The sequence below is a fragment of the Phalacrocorax aristotelis genome, chromosome 7, assembly GCF_949628215.1.
Source record: "Phalacrocorax aristotelis chromosome 7, bGulAri2.1, whole genome shotgun sequence".
Lineage (NCBI taxonomy): Eukaryota > Metazoa > Chordata > Aves > Suliformes > Phalacrocoracidae > Phalacrocorax > Phalacrocorax aristotelis.
Genome location: NC_134282.1, coordinates 13,036,636 through 13,060,331, shown reverse-complemented (window position 1 = coordinate 13,060,331; position 23,696 = coordinate 13,036,636). Strand labels below are relative to the sequence as shown.

Here is a 23,696-nt window from a genome sequence, read left to right as displayed (position 1 = left end):
CAAGAGCAAAATTATAAAACTCTGACCTGGCAGGATTAGGATGTCAGTGCATATAAAGCAAAGATGCAGATGAGAAAGGAAAAATGCTTCAGGATTAGGAGACTCAGGAGATGGTTGGGAAGACTGAAAAACCTTTCGAAATACATCCAATGAAAATAAAGTATGACATTCACAATAAGATGTAAATAAGAATGATTTAAACAAAGCTTCACATAAACAGGAAAAGAATGAGGTTTTTTATAAAGAGAAAATAGAAAATAATCTTTGTTCATCACTGTCATTGATAAAGAAAAATCATTATATGTAATAAAAATTACACTAAATTCTTCAATTAAGAAAAAGAAAGAGCAATTCCAAGACATTAGAATTATGACTAAAAGAATTAATGAGAAACGCTGGACACTATTTCTTCCTGTAAAAATACGAAGATAGAAGATTGCTTTCTTTGTCAGGGACTTTGCTACATCCTGTTTTCAAGGGCAGGCTGAAAGATGTGATGTTAAAGCAAACAGAGACAGAATTTCCAAAGATAAAATCAGGTGATACTGAGGTATTGCAGACATTACTGTCTTCAGCTCCTCTGCCAGGAGTTACTGCCCCCATTGCATCTCATGCATGTCAGTGTCGGCCACTGTCAGTCAGAGTCTGGCACATGCTCACAAAATGTCAGCAAAGGACACCAGAGCGACCGGGTGCTTTGCCTGGAGACATGTTTTACGCTGCCAGCTTTCTTGTCCTGGCTGTAACCTCAGCTGACGGGATGGGTAGGCAGCTGGAGAGAATACTGTCTTAACCTCTCGTTGCTAAATGTGTTGTAGTTTATTGGCCCAAGTCCTTTAATTTCTTTCTCACAAAGAACACCCAAATCACAAAACACAAAGTTGAATTCAGCCTTGGTGAAGACAGGTGCAAGTGCAAAGACATCAGAGGAATCTTTCAGTTATGCCAAGGCCACAGTTATGCATAAAAAGATATTAACCATAAGCAAAGGAAGATAAGAAGTACAAAGAAAATTCCCCAATAACTCTTCCACATATAGCCTTTTTTTTAATTAAGTGCAATTATGTGACAAAGCCATTATTTCAGACAAAATCATATATATGAAGGCCACAGCTAAAGTAAACAAAGGCTTAAGAATTTGAAAGCTGGCAGAAGAAATATTTAGGTTCTAAATTGCCCTCCAGAACCGGATGTTTAATTTTTTTGCAAAACTAGAGTGACTTCAGAGTTAGCATTAGAGAAGTGGAAGGAGGAAAAAAAAAAAGAAAAAACACACTTCCCCCACCCCCACCCCATCATGAAACATAAGATATGAACAAACATTCGTGGCTTTGCATCTGCAGACAAGCATATATTCTACCTAGTCAAGCCTGCATTTCAGAGACCACAGAGTGGTGCTCATCCAGCAAGTCACAAAGCACACTTTTCTGCCTTCAGGTTTGTGTATATACAAACAGAGTAGCTCTAAGAAACTGCTCCCTTTTATAGCCTCCAATTGCTCTGTACAACAACATAATTAGTCTTAGCGCAATATAATCAAACACACTGAAGACTTGGTGACCCAGCAGCATTGACAGGGCCCAGGTAATGAGGGTAAATACCCCTGTAATAGTGTTGTTAAGCAATATGTTTTTTAACTTCAGTTCTACCTATATTGTAGGGATTTATAGAGACTGGAATAAACTTGCTCTAGCCAGCACTGGGAGAAGAACTGTAGGCATAAATTTTTGTTCATGTCTTCCATACCAGTTATTTGCTCTCTTTTTTCTCATTATCATCAACTTCACTGCTGTGCTGTACAGCAAGTCATATCACCACAAAAAAAACCCTCAGGAAAACTTGCCACCTATGTTACCTGTGCCTTTCTTGTGGGTGATAACTCCCTTTTATTTTCTTAAAATTTCCCCCAGCTATTTTCAAGGAAGAGTGTTTCTCATCAACCCTCATTAGAATAGCTTATACAAGCTTCTAAACAAAACACAAGTCTCAAAACACTGTTGATATATTTAGGCATACACTAGAGCATTGACTGGAACAGCTGTACGTGCTAGGGCTGTTACTCAGGTGAGGAGTGGAGGCTTTACCTTGTAACACACACATGTCCATAATCCCAAATAGCATTATTATACTAGCAAAATTCAAAGGTAGATCAGCTTTAAGATAAAGTCAAGCCCTTCCAAACTTCACTAGTCAAAAGTGGTCAATTTTGTTATTTTAAATTAAGCATTATATGTAGCTATTTATTTGAAAGAACTGAAAAATGTGATTACTGGGAAGGACAAATACCCTCAGCAAGAAATAACTACAGGTGTAGTTCTACGAGCACTTCTTCCAGTGGCAGTGCCAGTTTGAGTAGTTCCTTTCTACCTTCTTATTACCCCCTCAGTTGTGCCATGCGTTAAAGAGATTAACTTGCACTTGTTCACTGTGCAACCATATGAACAAAAGTAACATCACAGGCCATGACGATTCCCTGGTGCCATCAGCACAGGGAAGGGGATGCTTAATCAACAGTGGCACTGATGGAAATATTTGTGAGTTTGAGTGTACAGCATAACAACCAGCAAGTCAAGGTACAATTCAGTGGTAATATTTAAGGTAATATTCCACTCAGACTAGAACACGGTGCTGATGAAAGTAATGGAGTCAAAGGCTGCAAGGTCTGTAAAGCAAGATTTGTTTCTTTTGGTTTAGGTTTTATTTGTTGGTTAGTTTGGTGGGTTATTGGGGGTTTTGGTTTGTTGTTTGTTTGGGGTTTTTTTTTTGGGGGGGGGGGGCAGGGCAGGGGAGGGAGTAGCATGAAACCTACTGAAATCTTGTGAAAAAGCACCAGGCTTTGGAATGCCTCCCTTCAGAAGTTCTGACAAAATAACCACAGATCTCATATACATAAGGACCTCTAGCAGCATTGGTAGCCTAGACTTTTTCCTCTTCCTGCTGCTAGCCTTGAGTCCCTGTCTACTCACCAGTTTGCTGTCACCTTCTAGTTGTGCCAAACAACCTTTTGTGAGGCTGCTCTGTGAACCTGAACAGTGAATTGCTTGGGGTAAGTCAGATTCTCTGACTTACATTAATCTGGTTACAATGTGCTGCAACAGTGAAAACAAGTGGTGGGAAGCAGGAGGAACAAGCACAAGAACTGCTCAAGAGAAAAAGAACTGCCAAGAAAAGGTTCCTGAGTATCACAGCCTCCAAGACCATGGTTTAACTTAATTAAGTTAATTAACTGGAAAATTTGACAGAAAGAGTAGCTGGCATTGGGGGGGGGGGGGGAGGAAGTGGAGCAGAGGGGGCTGTTAGCAGGAGTGTGGATAACAATTCATCTGCAGAACAGAGAATAACACTGTAAACAGTAAGATCTGAAAATTTCTCAGGGACCTGATTGACAAGCACATGTGTTCACCCAAATGGAATTAGAAATTAAATACGCAGAAAAGCCATCTCATCTATCATGTAGCCACAACAGGAAATGAAGTCAGCAATTATGTACAGAACACGTTGCTAGTGAACTCTACTGGACTTCACATTTAAGCAAATAGGAAGAGCACACCATTTCCCAGGAATATCACAGTAAAGCATAATTTCTATTAAGAAAGATTCTCACTTGACATCATTTTAAATCTGCTGAGCTCCAAACCTCATGGTCCAAACCTGAGCTTTAAACCTATACATCTTCCTCTGCACCAGTCACATGAAATTTGAGCATCAAAATAAATCTACTTATATACATGTAAAATTTGAACTGTTATAAAGGTTATGACATTCATGAAGTATAAAGAGATCTTCTGAATAATTTTCTCAATGCAAAAATTTTCACAGTCAGGAAATCCTAAATAGCATAAAGAGTTTGATAGAATTCATTTTTTAAATCTCATTTTGTGGAACACAATTAATACAAGTTTTCGGGACAAATAAGTTATTCAGAAAACTATAACCATCTCAGAAAAGGGCTTTGAAAGAAAGCGACTTTATCACCCCAATTACAGGAGAATAACAGTTCAGCCATCACCACATCTGTATGCAGCTGCAATGCTATAATTTCAAAGCTAGAATCAAAGCATGTGAAATTAGTCAGAAAATTATTCAGAGACAACATGCACAGAACAAACAGGCAGGATTAATGCCTTAAGGGCAGAGGCAAGTAGCAAAGAATATCTACCCAATGGTGACACTTTGTCCTAGAGGTTTCATTACTTACCACTACATAAGGCATGTTATTTCAGTAAGCAGCAAGCTCTTCCTCTCCACAGATGGAGTAATTTTATATTTTAGGTTAGAAGGATTAAAAAAGGAAGCTGGGTCATTATAAGACCTCGTAGGGAATGATGAACTGGCAAGGTGCGCACATTATCAGGTCCAGTGACAAAGCTTAGGAAAACAGAAAGATGTCTCATCCTGAACTAGGAAAAAGTGTCTAGTGTGTTGGGGCATGAGCCTAGCTTTGATTATAAATAGGTCCAAATGAATTACCTTGGGGAAGTCACAAGAATAGAACTTCAAAATCTTTAGATTCCCAGGCACAACAGGAATTGTGTATTTCTCCCACAGACTTCAGCAATAAGTTGTATACAACAGCACTATGATAGCTACAATGCAAAAGTAATACATTAAATATTGTGGAGGCATGTAAGCAGTGCCATTCCTGCAGGATCACTTATGAGATAACTATCCTAAGAGACCAAAATGGGACTTAATGTAAAGCAACCAAAATTAACAGGAGCCTATGCAGGAGTACATCACAACTTAAAGCAGCAGGACTTTCTTACAGTATTATGAGTCCTCTGGGAAAAGGACTATTGTCACTAGTATTTAACAGTGTTAATAGATTCTCTTTGACTCGAATTGCCCACATAAAACCCAACTTCTGGCAAGCAAAACCCAAACCTAGATTTTACACTATTTGTTTCTTTTCAACCATAGTTTTCAGCCGTGACCAATATAGGGAGAGTAAAGAAGGTAGCCAATTAAAATATGTCTGCAAATATCATTCAACTTCATTCAAATTCTATTTTCTCTATACAAGCCTTAGACTCACTGGTACAGTCAAACTGCCTGTGTTTGGTGACAGAAGATGAAATTTCTTTCTTTAGTGGGTTTCCAAAGCAGTAAGACATGCAGTAAGCAGTAAGAGCAGTCAGGCGCTCTAGTTTGAGCTGTATAAAGGTGGGATTTGTGCTCAACTGAAGCTCATTAAAACCACTTTTGATTGCTTTTATAATGTCTGGTGACATGCCTAACTCCATTAACCTACTGAAGCTTAAAATTATTATTGCGTTCACTGTCCTTATCACTAAAGGATAATAAAGATGTCACAGCATATTATTTTTTTAAAGTTGCCATTAAACGGACAAAGAAAGAGGTAACTGATTTAGCACAAGGTTTCAAAAGCACTTGGTCTACAATCACGAAAACTTTCAAGGGAGGCTTGTATTTTAAAACAGAAAACTTCATAGGTTAATGCTACACATTTCACAGAATCACAGAATGGTAGGAGTTGGAAGGGACCTCTGGAGATCATCCTGTTCAACCCCCTGCTTGAGCAGGCACACCCAGAGCAGGGGGCACAGGAACGCGTCCAGATGGGTTTTGAATGTCTCCAGGGAAGGAGACTACACAGCCTCCCTGGGCAGCCTGTGCCCCTGCTCTGGCACCTGCACAGGAAAGAATTTTTTTCTCATATTGAGGTAGAACTTCCTGTGTTCCAACTTGTGCCCATTGCCCCTTGCCTTGTCATTGGCACTAATGAAAAGAGCTTAGTCCCATCATCCTGACACCCATCCTTTAGATATTTATAAGATCCCCCTCAGCCTTCTCTTCTCCAGGCTGAACAAACCCAGGTCTCTCAGTCTTTCCTCATAAGGGAGGTGCTCCAGTCCCCTGATCATCTTGGTAGCTCTCCGCCGGACTTGCTCAAGCAGTGTGGCTTTAAGCATTTCCATAGAAAATCATCAGCCACCTAGGGCAGAGATTGAGTGCAAGGAAAGCAGAAGACAGAAGTTGTTTGCAGAAAAGAAGGTGAATGTGTAAGAATCAGAATTGCTTAGGTTGGAAAAGACCTTTAAGGTCATCAAGTCCAACCGCTAACCCAGCACTACCAAGCCCACCATCAAACCACGTCCCTAAGCGCCACATCTACGAGTCTTTCAAATACCTCCAGGGATGGTGACTCCACTGCTTCCCTGGGGAGCCTGGTCCAGTGCTTGACAGCTCTTTCAGTGAGGAAATTTTTCCTAATATCCAATCTAAACCTCCTCCGGCACAACTTGACTCCATTTCCTCTTGTCCTACCACTTGTTACTTGGGAAAAGAAACTGACCCCCACCTTGCTACAACCTCCTTCCAGGTAGTTGTAGAAGCAGAAGGGAACTGATTTGCTAGCATCAGGGGCAGATATCACACTATGGCTTAACTGTATTCTCTACTCCAAATGCAAGTCAGGATTCTGAGGTCATTAGATCCTCATACCTTTCTTGCATGTAGCACAATTAGCTACAGTTACACAATGGCATGACAGCCTCATTATGGTTTGTTTCTCTTTTTTATACTAGTACTGAAATCCTTTTAGCATTATTTTCCACTTCCACCATTATGCCCTTCTGTTCAGTTTCTATTCTTCATTCATCGACAGGAAGGAAAGCTGAAACAGCTTCAGTACAGCCTTTTCCTTTCTGTCTGTTGTTTATTCTTTCTCTCTACTTCGTATGACCTTAACAGGCATCTGAAGAGCTAGGAAAACATGCAGCACACAAATCAAACTACCAGCAGCATGTGCATTAGAAAGTACTTGATCTCTATAAGGCTGGGTTGGTGGTATTTTATTTTCTTCTGCAAGTAGTGTGTACTGTAAAATGAAGAGCTGAGAGAAAATAGAGCTAGGAAGCGAAATGACAGTCTTCTTCCTAAGCCTGTAACGGTTTTCATCCCCAAGATTTCCCATAAACAAAACCACAAAACCACCTGACTTTGCATAAAGTAAAAAAGCACCAGTGTTCTTCAAGTATTTGTAGGTTCCCACGAAGAGAGGCCTGCCCCACCACCTGCCTCCATGCATAAAAAAATACATCTATGCACAGGGTAGGAAAAGAAGTTGTCCTGGTTTCAGCTGGGATAGAGTTAATTTTCTTTCTAGTAGCTGGTACAGTGCTGTGTTTTGGATTTGGTATGAGAATAATGTTGATAACACACTGATGTTTTAGTTGTTGCTAAGTAGTGCTTACACTAGTCAAGGACTGTTCAGCTTCCCATGCTCTGCCAGGTGCACCAGAAGCTGGGAGGGGGCACAGCCGGGACAGCTGACCCCAACTGGCCAAAGAGATCCACACCATATGACGTCATGCTCAGCATATAAAGCTGGGGGTTGTTGGCTGGGGGGCAGCGATTGCAACTCAGGGACTGGCTGGACATCTGTCAGCACGTGGTGAGTGGTAGCAGCACTAGTTTTTCCTGGGCTTCATTGCGCCCTTTCTCCCTCTCCCTCTTGTTTTCCTTTTCATTACAATTTATTATTATTATTATTATTATCATAGTTATTAAACTGTTCTTATGTCAACCCACGAGTTTTCTTACTTTTGCTTTTCAGATTCTCTCCCCCATCCCACCGGGGAAAGGGAGGGAGGGTGAATCAGTGGCTGCGTGGTGCTTGGTTGCTGACTGGGGCTGAACCACAACAGAGGTAGTCATCTCTCTCCAGTAAAAATAAATAAGCAGCAGCATAATTAAACAGCTACGGCAGTATGACTATTATACTAGCAATAGGCAGCATATAGTACTTTGGTAATTGGCATATTAAATAGCAGCTAGACATGCCAGATTTGGTATGTGCAATTTTAACTAAGAGTGAGTCACTGCTGTATGCTTGGATGCTATGAACTTGAATTTGGCCATGCCAATTAAAGCTCAGAATTCAAGCGACTGAACTAAAAATGTATTTCAAAAAATGATCTCTCTTTATAAATATTCTTCACTCCGGGAGTTCGGGGGAGTATGCACACCAGATGCAGTCTTTGGAAATACAGCTGAGTCATGAGCTGAAAGAAGTTGATCTGCAGAAGAATACAGCTACTTATTAAATTCAATTCACCAAATGCCAAGAGAAATAAATTAAAAAAAAGGCTGAAAAAAATTCAATTCTCCTCTTTTCTTTGCCTAGAAAGAGGCAAAGCTACAGATAACTAGAATAGAAGGAAATCTAAATAATTGTAGAAATTAATTGTGTTACGATGCACAAATACAACTTAATACCTCTTGTTATTAAATCTAAATAACAAGCATGGGATTCTGCTAGATTTTAAACAGAAAGTTCAGCCATTATTTTAAGTCATTTCCTACCCTAGACAAGTGTCTCTGTCAGCAAAGCTGTGCCAATAATAGAAACTTCTATCTGGAAAAAGATATTGTGAAACTGGAGTCATTTGACCAGCTCTGGACAAAAAAGCAACACTTCTGTCTTTTTTTTTTTTTCTGAAGAGATAAGTTTCAGCTGCAGCTAGACATAAACAATAGCCAGCAGGATTCTGGCTATAAAGTCAAACATTTTTTTACTGAACCATTTGTCTGAGTTGTGCTATACGTTTCTAACAAACACAGGAATGCAAGAAAGAAAAGCTTACACAAGTAGTACCGTGTCTCCATCATGAACACTGACATCAAGACTAGAGTACATTAATAAATATTTTCTTTGTCAAAAGGAATGAGACACAGTGCCTGGTGGCCTAGCACAGCTGCAGTGTTAGCACAGAACAGCTGGTTTCACAAGCCACAGCCCTGGTCTGTCACACATGTTCAGCTGAAATTAGAAACAGCAGTTCAGGGGTTAAGAGACAAGTTTACACGGCACACAACTACCCAGAGCATTACTAGAATTTGCTAGTGAACTCTCACTTGGGAAGAATTTGTCAGGGAGGTTTTCAGCAAAGGAACAACGTATGGGTGTTTTCAAGCACTCAATTTATAACACACTGTCCTGGCAGTAAGCAGGCTGGGGAATAAGAGACAATGCTTAATCAAGCACAAGTTTTACATTACATCTCTATGGTTTCTGTTTTTAATTTGACCAGTGCAGCCCACAGTAACATACTCTTCCTAAATTTGCAACGCAGTGTTTTGTGCATAACCACCACGATAGCAGTGACAAATACGCTGCTTCCTCCTTCTATTTGTGTTCAAGCTTCTCTCAAACTGCTCATCCCACATGAAAAACCAATTTCTCCTTTCGTTGCCTTTCCCCAACCCCCTGACACTTTCTGCAGAGGGTTTTCACTTCCCTCTCAGCAGGCAGGAGACTACAAACTAGTCTACAACCTCATGAGGGACACAGGTATACTTTAAGTTTAAAGTTAGTATAGTTTAATGCAATAGAGTTTCACCAGTTTCCATAAGTAAAACTTTTGTGCCATTCAGCAGAGCTTTTCTATGTGTTAGAAGTCTCAAGATCTGTTAACTTATTCTTGGGAGGACATTAAGCTTTGCAGCCTCCTAACTACCGAGTGTTTGATTCCTCTGCCTTACCGAAGGATAGGCTGCAGCAAGATAAGAAGGTATGCACTTGAAAGGCTACCTCAGCAATACCAACACTGCAGCCTTTGAAGAGTTCATTGACTGCCACAACGATTCATCCAGCCTAGAGCCTTCTGGTCACCTGAGAGAGAAGTATGCACCCTGCTCCATTGCTGGGAACTTCTGGCACAGTCCTGCTGCCAACCGTAGGCATTACTGCCAATACCACAAACCAATGCTGCTTCTGCAGAATATCCTTACTGCCAGTATTTCCTGGTGAATACTCATCATTTAGGGATTCTCCCTCTCCTCAACAACAGATACACTATCTGACCTTCCAACACTTTCAGTTGAAAGGCAGAACGAAGGGGAATGAATTGCATTGTTTAAAAATCAGACGTAAAATATGTATCTCACTGAAAGTTATTTGAACATCACTCATTCAATCATATCATCATCAGAGGAAGAATCCTGCATTCCAGCCTTCCCCATTCATTATGATAAAGTGGGTAATTGGCATCATTAACATTCTTCCCAGCTGGAAAGAATGCACTTCTACACTGCAGCTGAAATAATATGCTGTTCAGAGATGCCTATTCTTCTGCTGGCATTTAATGACCATTTAAATTTTCTATTTATTCCTTTTCTTTAATAAAGACTACTACCTAAAGCATTCCTTGAACTTTTAAGAAAACTAAAATATCATTCAAAGGACAAAGCCTGCAACAACTATAAAACAGCAATGACTATTTTGGCATTTGAGCATGACCATTTCATATCTATCACTATGGATGGGAAAAACAGAACTATAACTATTAAAAGAATCTAACTGTATGAAAATAAAACCATGAATCCCTTTATACTGAAAGCATACGGTGGAAATTAATAGCAAGTGACAAAAGCTTGTTTTTTTCCTTATGAAAGTTTATGCATGCTGTGATTTGTATGTCTATTTTTATGAAAAGCCAGTTCTCTTTATATAGTTAGAACAGCACTTGAGGCAGGAAGAATATAATAGGCAATAATGACTTAGAACCAAGAAAGCCTCACTGGAGCTATCACTACGTCACAGCCTAAGTGCGTTGCATAAGGATAGTTTTGTAAAACAAGAGACAAAAGCAATCTGGGGGAGAAGCAGCATTCAGCTGCAGACATTTTTGCTATTCCTTGGCCGTGAAGATGAATGGTTGGAAAACTGACATGTTTTCGCAGGCATGACTGAGCCCAGTCCTTGACTTAGAATTAAATGGGACATAAGGCTTTGGCTGGCCAAGATCACTAAGCGTGAACAAAAATTAATACTAAAACTACCTTCACACTTTATGTCAGTGTAAAAAAACCCTGAAAAGTAATTGGGAATGGCACTGTTTATTGTTTGGCATGACTTCATCATTGCTATGGGCTAATGAAAACTCAAAAGGAAGAAAATTTACCCGAGTGTTGTACCAGCCAGGACAATAAAAAGTAGTAAATTCTGTGTAGCCCAAATTGAAAAATAAATTAGTTGTTTATACCCATGTATACCGTAGGTTATGCCTTAGTTTTTGTAAGCTAACATTATCATACTTTGTGCATCTCATACTTCATCTGCATTCATAACATCTCCAGTTTCTGCTAGTGCCATGCTAGGATAAACATAGCCTACATATACCTTTACCAGGGTGCTGAATGAATGAGTAGGAAGGATGATGGTATAGCTAAACCAAGTTTTTCCATATTAATGACCCTGCCCCACAGTAATATTGAGGTGAAGAAATTATTAATCTAGTCCTTCCTTCAGGATAGTGAAGAGCAGCATCAATAGTCACCACCATGGTGATGGCAGCTCTTACCCACAACCCTATCAGGCAAGTACTCAAAGCTAGATGTCAAAGGCAACTTTTCTCTATCTATCTATGCCCCACTGAGAACTGTGCAGCTCAGAGCTGTTGCCTTCCCACTCAATGACTGAAGCTACAAACTGTGGACTAAATGGAACTTTTGCATTTACTCATGTCAGAAAATAGAAGGCTTTATAGTGATTTGTATTTCTTACAAACTTAGTCTGAGCTAACATGCTTCCTGGCACTTGTGACACTTGAAACCATGCCAACTGGACAGGAAACCTGCTGAGCGAGTTCTCTGGCAAGGTCTGGCAAACAGCATCCTAACATGGGTATCTCCTTACAATCAAACAGTAAATTCCACTGCAGCTACATTAAAAATATAAACTAAAAGTAAAATAAATATTTATCGTGTAAGGTTCCCAGTTCCTCTAAAAAAATCTCTAAAAATCTGGGTCACAAAATTATCTCTTCCCACACCCATTCCACCTCTTAGAGGCTAACTGCTTATTCATCCTAAAAAATAAATAACTTCAGCCTGTTCAACATTAACTGACACAAAAAGAAAAGCTTAAAATAATTGCTGTGATCTTAGGTTTCAATGATGCAAAAAATCAAGCAGATGAGTAATTCTGCATCCAAGAGTTATCCCTATTGACTTCAATATACGCAGAGTCAAAATAACATGTCATATTTCACCTATACACACCTTACATACACCTAAGGAGATTCTACAAATACACAATAACTAGCATTGGCTTAAAGGCATACAAACTGCACAGAAAAGTCATGGGGGAAAAAAATAAAACTATATTTATAGTTTTGAAAGTTATGATATCTATACAGAAACATATGGTTAGAAAATATGCTTGGAAAATGGGGAATCATAATTCATTAAAAGTGACATGCTAGTAAAAGAGCAGAATTATGAGCAACTCCTTGGCTAAATTTGGGCCAATGATAAAAGATGGGAATGGTCACATAAATTTGTGAGTTTAAAATCAAATTGCAGAGGAAAACAGTGTTGAAAAATTGGAAATAACAGTGGAGAGCAGACAAACACATAAATCACATTAACACTGATTAACTTTCATCAACTATTAGTATTGTATTTCGGAAGATTGCTCATAGTAATAGATATGATTTTTTTTCCTATTTATTTGGCTTCATATGCTCCACTATACACATGCTTCTGTACATCAAAACAACACACAAAATTTGCAAAAAGAAGATTCAGCGGGACTTTGATCTTATCACCTTTGACAGATTTTTGTGAAGTGGTTTAAAAGTTTTAGTTTATAGAAATGAAGGTGTTACTACAACAGTTGTTCTATGGGATCAAGGCAGTCATGGAAGGCAGTGGCAGGACACTAGAAATCTTTGCTATTATATAAAAAGTATAGCAAACCATAATAAGCTGTAATTGCATTGCTGATTCGTTGGTCACTTGCTGAATGACAGAAGTTTAGCAAATCACTGGGGTACTAGTTTTGGCTGGAAAAGAGTTAATTTTCCTCATAGTAGCCATTATGGGGCTCTGTTTTACATTTGTGACCAAAACAGTGCTGATAACACAGGCACGTTTTGGTTCCTGCTGAGCAGGGCTTACACAGAGTCAGGGCCTTTTCTGCCTCTCACCCCACCCCACCAGTGAGTGGGCTGGGGGGGCACAAGGGGTTGGGAGGGGACACAGCCAGGACAGCTGACCCCAACTGACCAAAGGGATATTCCACACCATATGGCGTCATGCTCAGCATATAGAGCTGGGGGAAGAAGGAGGAAGCGGGGACGTTTGGAGTGGTGGTGTTTGTCTTCCCGAGTAACTGTTAGGCATGATGGAGCCCTGCTTTCCTGGCGATGGCTGATCACCTGCCAGCCCTTGGGAAACAGTGAATGTATTCCTTGGCTTGTTTTGCTTGTGTGAGGAGATTTTGCTTTACCTGTTAAACTCAATCCACCTGTTTATCTCAACCCACGAGTTTTCTCATTTGTAGTCTTCCAGTTCTCTCCCCCACCCCACCAGTGCAGAGTGAGTGAGTGGCCATGTGAGGCTTAGCTGACTACCAGGGTTACCCCAAAACAACTGGTCACTGTTGTCCTCTTCAGTGGAGAGAACCTGACTGATAGTCCTGTCTCTCCTCTTGAAGTGAGCAGCTGTAATCTTCTATAACATGAATACTATGCACCTAAACTTTAATCCTGATCAGCCTATACATGCACATGGTGAATGCTTGAAAGGCCTTATCAGAATATATATTTCTGGTAAAACAGTGGAGTCATCCTAACTTCCATCCACCTCATCATGTTTTCATATCAGATCATTCATATCCATAGCAGTTTCATTTTAAGCTAATAACAACAATCTTTACATCCTATATATCAGCAAAAAGATTCCCAGAGCTGCAGCCATTAGCAAAAAAAAAAGAATGGAAAAGTTTATGGTATACAAGCATGAGTGATGAGAAAGCCTATGCTCAAGTATAGGCCTGTGTTAGTCTAAGTAGGTAAATGACACAGTTTAGATGGTGTTATAGTTATTGCAGTGTTTCTAGCCAGGGTATCTGATAAGATAAATGAGAGGTGGATAATATCAGTGAATCAGTATCACATAGTTCACTTCTGTTCTCACTGTCAATGTAGGGCATTTTTTTATGTAGATGACAATATCATTTCCCACCTCATTTATACTCTTTCAGCTGCTCCCATTCCCCTAAGGATTCTCTTGTGCAACACACTAATCTCACTGAGCTGAACTCAAATGTAGACTATGCTCCCTTCCTAGAGAATAAGAACAAGGTACAGTTTCCCCTTCATTTGTTGCTCTACTCAGACCTCAAGGGGTAACACACAAAATTCAGCAGCATACCTATGTAAGTACTGAAAGAGTCACATAAGCACTGGAGAGGCTTGGCTCCACTCTTGCTTCTCAGAAAGGGCAGCTGAATCAGCACTGAAGTCAAACTGAAATATCACTGGTTTATAAATTACTATGGCCCTCAAACAAAGGTAGAAAAGGCAACAGTCATTACTTTCTGAATTAATGCTTCCTGAATTCCTCCTGTAGTACTTGCAACTTGCTCAGAGTTTTGCTTCAACAAAAACAAAAAATACAAAAAAAGCCCACCACACCAAAAAATGTGTTTCTTTGCACTACTAAAAAAATCGAAGTTTTTAGAAACACTAATTACATTAGCAGTAGTATTTGCATACTACACAGAATCCTTTTAGTTCCTTGTACAAGGTTATTAGTCTTAAAAGTTTAAACTGGCTTCATAAGCTTTAGGTCAATGATTTCCTCCCATTTCCACAGGCTGTTAGTCTGAACGTAAGTCTGCAAGATCCTGTTAGCTTTGCAGCTTCTGCTCATCCCTTTTCTTTACTCTAACCACAATAAGAATGAAAATGTGAAAAAAGATGCACCATTTGTTTTACAGAGACAACCATTTTTTAGGGCGTTTTGGCAAGCTGGTAAAGCATCTGCATCAGCGTATTTTCACAGGTAAGCCTTTGCCTATTCATAACCAGTAAATTCTCTTCAGTTTAGAGCTAGCACATGTACTTCCATGCAGACCAGACTGTCACCCTTTGTCCCGTTGCTCTGAGAGAAGCTTATTTCATGTCAGTGAGATCAGTGCATGGGACAAGGTACTAACAGACGAGAGAAAATATATATTTAAATGTCATTGCTTGGAACTTATTGTTTGAAGTTAAACCATGAAACTCAGTCCAGAAGAGAACCCCTGTCTCTGATAGTAGCTAATATGTTTTCTTTTAAGCTTTTGTTTCAGTTAATTAAAGGAAATTTCACTTCCTTCTCCCCCTCTATCCAGAAGCAAACAGATCTTAAGTAGATCAAAATGTTTACCCTATAATTTAACACCTTTCCCAATATCTTTAACAGCATTTTTAACTGATCAGAGCCAAGGCTAATATCCAGACATAAAATCCATTCTCTGTCCTCCAATACGAGACCAGAAAGACATTCCACAAACAGCAAGAATTCTTTTTAAGTAGGCATCCATCAAAAATTTAGTTTTCTCACTACCTTGGCCTTGAAAACTCTGTATTTTCCAATTTCCTACATGCTGCTTAATGTTATGCAGTGTCAGTCACACCACATTATGTCATTTTATATAGCAGGTCAGCAAGAACTGCCATGTTCAGAGATACCTGATATTTTGCCAAATCATTTGGCACATCTTATATACTCATCAATTTGAATTACTTGTAGATCATTTCAAAAGAGACACATAATTATTGGCAACTATGCAGAAAATGGCAGAGAGTCTACTGAGTGCTTTGCTGGCCTTCTCATGCATCTATAAACTGCAAGATAGACAGATTTCCCTAAAACAATATAACTCTATGTCAGATTAATACATGTGCAATTCTAGCTTACATTTACTATCTTGGAGAAATGCTCTGCAATTCTTCCTTACAGTGAATAATACTTCATTCTACAGTTTCCCTAAAGGCAGCTCATAATCAGTGTTATTAGGAATACCAGATCCTGGCTCTCAGGCTGAGATTTCAGAATACTTTTTAATTTATTCTAGTATTAATTCAACATTACACTTTCTAAAGTAAGCATATATCTTTCATTCTTTCAAACATTTGATTTTTACAGTAATTCTACACCAACTACAGTAGCTGAAGTGTTCTTTACATCAAACTCTGGATGAATTATCCCTTTATGATTATACACATCTATTTTTGTGGCACCTTAACACATTGCGTGTAGGAGCAAAATAGGTAAACAGTGCTAAGTCGATGGCTAAGGTTAAGTTCTGGTTATACAAACAAGAATGTTCTTGAAAATGCCATGGGTAGTGAGAGCAAAACAAAAATCACAATATATGTATCACAACATTGGCCAACACTGAGATGAGAAATCTCTGTGGAAAAATATTGCTGCAAAACAAAGCAGAGAGCTTCTTCTATGTAGAAAAATCTTGCAGTGGGAAACTGCATGGGGAATTGTCAACTGACTACAGTTCAGCAACAAGAAAGCGTATGAAATTAGACTGGAAGAGCATTAATTTTAAAGTAAAAGAACACAAGGTCTTCACCTAGTAGCAAACAGGCTCCTATACACAAAGACTGCAAAGCAGTATTGGTTCAAAACTAAATAGACTAGAAGCTAAAGATTTGTAGTGAGTTTGCACTGATAAAAAACATGTGGGCCAAGAAGACAGAGCAAGAACGGAAGTCTGATGAATCTGACAGACTATGTGTTTGGAGGAAAGCTTGCAGATGCCTGCAGACTCACCCAAGGGTAGCCAGTGAGATCCTAAACTGAAATGTCAACACACTAGAGCCCTTTTGTAAAATATAAGCCTCTAAGCAGAGAATACTTGACATGTAACTTAAAAGCCTTAATTTCAGTAACTCACAATAATTAAAACCCAGGCATAATAGATGATCTATATAGTTAGCAAGTTAAAGATGTACAACGTTCTCCAAATAAAGGGCAGATGCAAACACCCTCTGAAATTAATAGTATCTGCACCCTGCAAGCCTATAAAAAGAAATATTTGCAGTGTTTGACTGATCATGACAACAAAAGTTGGCCATTCAGTGTATGTTTGTAGAGACACTAGGACTGAGGCTGTAAACCTAATTCCCACCTTGAAGGAGGTGTGGTAGATAGCTCCTCTCAGCCAGAGAATTATAGCAGTTTGAGACTGAACAAGCAGCTTCCCCTGTGATCTGACAAATAGTGCAGATTAGTTCAAATAAGGATATTTTAGCCTGTGTGGGGGATAAAATAATCTTTCAGTGTTGCAAGGCAGCTGAAAGTTACTCAAAACTAAATCTAATTTCTACTTACAGTTTTATTAGCCCCAGAGAATCAAATGTATGAAGTTTGAAAGCAAACCCAAAACATACATGGTCTTATGGACTGCTAAGAAGGCATTTTGCTGTCAGATACAGGTGTCACCTGTTTTAGATGAAGGAGTGGTCCGTAAAACAAAAGGCAAAAGAGATGAGAAGTCAGAGTTTGGAGACAGAAGGAATAGCTGTGTCTATCGGAGGCAAGAGAGTTGTTTCTCTGTAATTCTTGGTCAGTGGCAGGGTCAGCACAGGCCTCAGTTAACAAAACTTTCAGTCCTATACCCTGTCTACTCTGCCACACTGTTTGATTAAGAATATCCTTTTAACTTTTCACTTCGAAAGAGACTAGAGAGTGTGTTGGGAAGGAAGGGAGAAACGTAGCTTAATATATATGAACAGTCAGCATACTACTACTAATATTTTTTCTAGCTACCCAGCCTTTTATCTGCTTTAGCTGTGCTCATAAAAGAAAAAAGCCACCAATAATTTTCATCCAGTGAAAATTTCTGAGACTGAAATACAATTTAATCCCAAATGATACAATACTGATTCTTTATTATGTTTAAACCAATCGCTTATTTCATTAAGGTTATAGTATTTCCACTGTAATTTCAGTGCTCCATTTTAAGGGCTAAAGAATATTTTAATTTTTCTTAGAATGTAAATTTAAACCCAAATTTGCTAATTAATTACCTTGTTTCTATTTTAAGATATTCAAATTTCATTTGAGTCTTGTTACCAGCAGAAATCTATTTCATCAGACCAACCTTCAGCTAGTTCTGTCGTGCATTTAACCTGTTTCCTTTGACCTGTATGAATGTTTTTTGTTGTGAAAGTTAAGAAAGAAACAATAAGAAACACAAAAGACTATCAAAACTGGGATCGGTCTGAACCAAGTTGCTGCCTGCGTTTAGTGGTGAAATGAGATCCCAGCCTGGGAGGTGGGGGGGGATGCTCACAAGAAGAAGCCAGCAGAAAATGGGTGACAGCAAAATCATTTCCATACATTTTTCATTTCCATTGCTGAATAAGAATGAGTTTCCAGAATTTAAAAACTATTTTGGCAGAATACACTGGATAAGATAATTCTTACCTTCACAAACGGATCAATGTTCTCTTTTGATTCTGTTTTCCAAAGGAAGAGCAATTCCTATCTTTCTAGAACGTAAACATTTCAGAATGACTCATGTGTTTTGACAAGCTATCACATAACTGGGACTAAACATCACAAAAGTATTTATCAAAGCATAAAAATACAGTGCATAATATAACCCTTATAGCAACCAGTTTAAATTTTTATAATTAAGTTAAATCCATCATCAAAAGAATTACATTTTCCAAATTTTCAGTACAAAATGCTTGCTTAGGACGTGGTGGAAATTTTTTTTTTATATTGCATTCTAAATTGAACAACGGCACTTGTCTAAAAATGGACTTAAATGCATATTACTTGTAATTGCACTTCTCTTTCAATCACTTTCTTTTCCCCCAAATGAAGCTCCCTATAAGTGAACCATCTCTTTTCTCCACTGTCTATAAAGGAAGCTGTGTAGCAAATGTAAATTAGAGTAGACATGAATAGGCCACAAACATTTCTTTACTAACTTTTCCTGTGCCTATATAAGGCACTTCAGCTAATTTGGAGTCTATCCCAGACAAAACCAGTACAATTAATATCAGTTTTCTTTTCTGATCAGAGATGAAGCAAAACAAAAAGTTTGTTGCAGAGGAATGAGGGCTTTCTAATTTTGTTTCCATAAATAAGGTCAAGCAATCGATTTAAGTCAAGAAAATATTTCATTTTCTCCCTGCAAATTATTTTTCTCCCTTCCTAGGATTTAAAGTCCAGCAGCAAAATCTTTGGATGTAAGTAGTTAATGTGGGATACAACCACATATAGTGCTGTGCCCAGATGTTCATTTTTCCACAAGTTTTTCTACAAGTTCCAGACAGCAACAATTTGAAAAGCTGAGCTGCACAGTGGGAAGAACTAGCAAAGCCCTTCACAGTCCCTCTAATATCCACAACTACACCGGATAGATAAGGAAACTTCAGCATATGTCCTTCTGACTCCCACTGTATTACTGTAATTTATATTTTCATTTAAAAGAAGTTATATATTTCTTTTCACCAAAAGGGAATTTCAGTATAGATATGAGGGAAAAAAATGGGTGTAGGGGGCTACAGTCTTCTAAAAAAGGGCAGGCATCACTTCATTCCAAAATAGCTCATGTGTTCTTTCAATGTTATAGCTCAACTTTAACGTCCACAGAATCTGACTTTTGCTTACATCCTTCATTATTTCTAATAGCTCCTGTAAAATCTACCTGTTTGTTTTCTGCTCAGATTTGGAAATGCTTTATAGAACACAGAGCATTAGCATTGTTATAGCACATAAGATCATGGTCAAGATCTGGTCTAGAAATAACAAGGTACTTTGGTAGGTGCCTTTGGCCCAAGGAGCCTAAACTTTTGGACTAATGCTATAAGCTGTTCTGCACATGCTAATCTACCTGTAGGATAAAGGCTCAAGCCATGGCTGACTGCAGTGCAAACACAAGTCTCAGGCTTCACAGACTGAATTGCAAGATCTGAACAGATAGTTGTGGAAAAAGAAAGGACTAAACTGAAAATAAGATCACTTAATGATATAGCTGGGTATTATATAAATACAGGCTGGTGGCTCCTGAAGGTACTAATTATCATCACTATTTTAAGCAATATCTTCAGTGTGGTTATAAGCCACCATTTGTTCATGTAGATTTCTTGGTATGGGTATCTTTGTGGAATGTGGCCTCCACGAAAGATTTTTCTTTTTTTGTTTGGGTTTTTTTTGTTTGCTTGTTTGTTTTGGTTTGGTTTTTGTTTGTTTTGAAATAATGATAAAAATTCAATTTAGTGATCCTTTTTGTTCCATATCCTGGCACTTATTTCAATAGGACCATTTTTGTGCTTGAAGTTGAAAACACATTTTAGCACTTTGCAGAATTAAGCAAGAACATATAATCCAGAGGCATTCCTGTGGGACATGGTCACAGACAGACACAAGCAGCATCCCTATGGTTTGTTCCAAGAGGTTCCATAAGAATCCCTATGGAATATTAACTAACAAATAAACCCTCTTCTGAAAAAATTCACACACAGAGGACTTTGCAACACTATGGCAAAAGAAGCCCAGATGGAAACACTGTTTACCAAAATCCTATGTGAACAGGCCCCACACTCTCTCAAATGAGCTGGGTTGCACAGAACTGATATGTTTCTGAATGGGATGCTGTGCTGTGGAGTTAATAAGGCAGCGCTACAATGCCCCCTTGTAGGGGGAGAGGCAGATGGCCTCAGCATGTTTTCATGCTTGACCAGGTGTTATTAATCTATGACCATGAGAGCAGGTGGCTGTCATAAATTGCAAGAATTTTTCACAAATCATTCAGCTCTCCAAAGAAGACAAGTACCTGAATATGCTTTTATTATGTCTTTAAAAAAAAATATAAATAACACAGAAAAAGAAAAAGAAAGAAAGAAAAATGAGAAAGAGATTGCAACCAAGCACTATTTAAAGTAATGGCTAAGTTTAGACAATGGTGCATAGCGAAAAGAGAAACCGGAAATGTTACATCAAGCAGCCTCCTGTGTCTCAGTCCTTTTCCCATTAAAAATTACATGAAGCATATATTGTTGAAGTAACAAAGCTCCGCTTCTAAGGCAAGTGCAATACAGGAATAACTTAAAACTGCACTTCAGTGACACTGGACTGGAAGTGTTTTGAGCCAAGCATTCTGCTGCCAGTGAGCTTCACCATTTGTGATTTGCACCAAGAGACTCACTAGAGGCCCCACTTGAGATTAAAGATACTGCCATATACAGAGCATGTTAGTGCAAAAGTAGCAAGAGACAGGCCTGCCCTCGAGGACATCACTGTTAGAGAGATGCAGAGAGAAATGCTGAAAATGCTGCTCATCTGTAGAACAAGGAAGGCAGCAAATCCCAAAGGTGAAATTCTGAAGAGCTCAGCTCCCACTTAATCACGTAAACTAAGGATCCACATTTGCAGAAGTGCTCCATTTTCAGCAGCCCATAATAGTGTCTCCTGTGCATGCCCACTCTGAAATAAGGAAGCCAAGCTGGAAAGTGAATCCCTGTATCCCATTATCCTGTCCTGTCCTCTGACCAAAAAAACCTGGCTCCTACCACCAAAACAGACATACCATGAAGCCAGCCCTGCCACAGTAAATTAGCTATTTTACAGAAGCGTGCATTCGGTGTGAGGTGAAGAAGAGTAAATGAGAGCAGTATTGCAGAAGAAGGTACCTTACTGCTGAGCTGTCTCAAGTATGCTTAAATACAATCAATATATGCTGCAGTGTATTAAAATTGTTCTTTATTTTACTGGAATTTTATCTGCATAGTTAAAAGCAGCTATACTATTTGCACAAGTGATTCAATGTTTTATGGACATTCCTTGCCTAATATCACTAGAATATTTTTTAAAATGAAATAAATTTTGCAACTTTAATTCAGTTTGCCCTATTTGTTAAATAGTTTCTGCCACATTTTTAACAAAACCCTCAAGGCAAATAAAAATTCAGTCTGTATGCTCAGCTTCAATCTGAACAAACTGAATCTAAACCATTAATGCAGAGAAGGTGGTGTGAGAGAGGCGGAGGAAGACTCCCAGGGGCTCTCTGGGTAACAGGGTTATCTTACTTGTGCATCTGGTGCCTCATTCAAGGAGCTCTAAAACTCTGGAGCTACAAGTCATAAGTCCTGACATCAGCATGTACTTCTGTGCAATAAACTGTGCAGAACGAGAGCCATAAGACAATCAGTGAAAACTAGTGGAACTTATAAAACTGTAAGAAACTAAAATATAAACTGCAAATATTCATTTAAGAATATGGGGATGGCAATCTTTGAATTTAACTTTAAACCATTTGTGGCAGATGGCTAAAGGGGAACAACCAAGCAAAACCAGATACACGTAACACAGTGTCTTTTCTGTAACATTCTGTTCCAGATTTACTCTAGAGGTGATATCTCACTGAGAGTTTTCCTATGACAACTACTATTCATAAACGCTAATACATCTCTCTTCAAAAGATACAACATATACTATTATAGCAATAGAAAAAGATGGTTCAAGAGAACAACTAAATTACTTTACTACACAGTATGTTAAAGAGCAATCAGTACTTGGCTAATTTAGGATCTCGGGAAAAATGTTTACACGGCAATTTTTATAGAAAGCTAAACTATCTTATGTGGTTGCTTCCTGTTTTGGTTTACTTTGGTTTACTTCTTTTTTAGGGCCTACAAAAGCACTAGCATACTGTGGGAATCATTCCTTGCCTCTTACTCTTCAGATTCCACTTCAGATGCAGACTGAGAGAAATCTCTAAAGCTCACCTTGAATAACAGGAGAAGGGGGGGGGGGGAAAAACAGGAAAGAAGAGAGTCAAATTTAACAAGGTGTTTGGAAGAGATTCTGAATGAATTATCATTCTCTCACTTTTATTGTAACATTAAAGGAGGAATATGAAATGACAAGTTTTACCTTTAAAACTAAACTCAGAATAGTGCTTGTTCAGCACATCAGTGACAAACACAAACATTTCAAAATGCTCAGGTTTTTTTAAAAAAAGAAAACCAAAACCACAAACAAAAACCACATATCCTCTTGACAGTAAGTTCCTCTGAAGGATTACCATGGTAAACTGTAACCTAAGCTCCAATTGCAACGTTCTCTGAAAGAACGCATTACACAAAACCTCATGTAGAGACAACACGCAGATGCCAAGTTATTGACTAGTAAGAGAGCCTGTCACATAATAAGCAGGGCAATCTTTTACCAGGATAGTACAGGAAAGAATTTACACAATAGGAATTTTATATTAAAGGACTCCCAGTTTTAAAAAAAATCACCAGCTTTTCTTGTGATAGTAAAGGTATAATTTTAAAATATTTTTCCTCTTTTCATTAATTAATGCATCTGGTTGCAATTTTACTTTGCTCAGCCTCAACAACAAAAATAACTTTACCAACAAGTAGAACAACCCAAGAAAAGAAAGTCATACTTTGAATGAGGATAGAAAGTCAGTTTCAAAGTTTCATGGGCAAAAACTCTCTCAAAAAAACCTCTTATCTGTCCCAACTACAGTGTCCCTAGTCAATATAAACTTTTAGATTTTATAAGCTTACATTTCTAAATAAACTAATTTTGAAATATAAAAGGCACACAATATATACAAGAGTACATAATAAAAAGTTTAGAAAAGTCAGTTTCACTCAAGCGCAATGTAAAAAAGAAGTTTTCTTCAGAAATTCCCAATACCACTACTCTTCTATTTAACTTGGATCCAGTGAACTAAGTAGAACACTGCAATACTGGCATTTAAAAAAAAAAATCATTCAATTGTTTTTCTATACTCCACGCTATTAATATTTCTTTGGAGATCTGCTTCTCACTTAGAGTGTTTTGGAGACAGAATGGTTTAAAGAAGTGAAATAACAGAAAAAAAAGGAGCTAAATCTACCCTGTTTTTA

The 23,696-nt window shown here is 38.4% G+C and overlaps 1 long non-coding RNA gene across 2 annotated transcripts in view; it reads left to right on the top strand.

Moving 5' to 3' along the window:
- The first annotated feature begins 7,356 nt into the window (after positions 1–7,356).
- The window catches only part of LOC142059791 (uncharacterized), a 95,328-nt gene continuing 78,988 nt past the window's right edge, over positions 7,357–23,696 (top strand). Inside the window, exons 1-3 of one of the 2 annotated variants that reach the window (XR_012661516.1) lie at positions 7,370–7,417; positions 7,580–7,672; positions 14,753–14,817. This is a non-coding gene — a long non-coding RNA (uncharacterized LOC142059791). Of the gene's footprint in view, positions 7,418–7,579; positions 7,673–14,752; positions 14,818–23,696 lie in introns of both variants that reach the window. The other variant, XR_012661515.1, reaches the window with a different exon arrangement.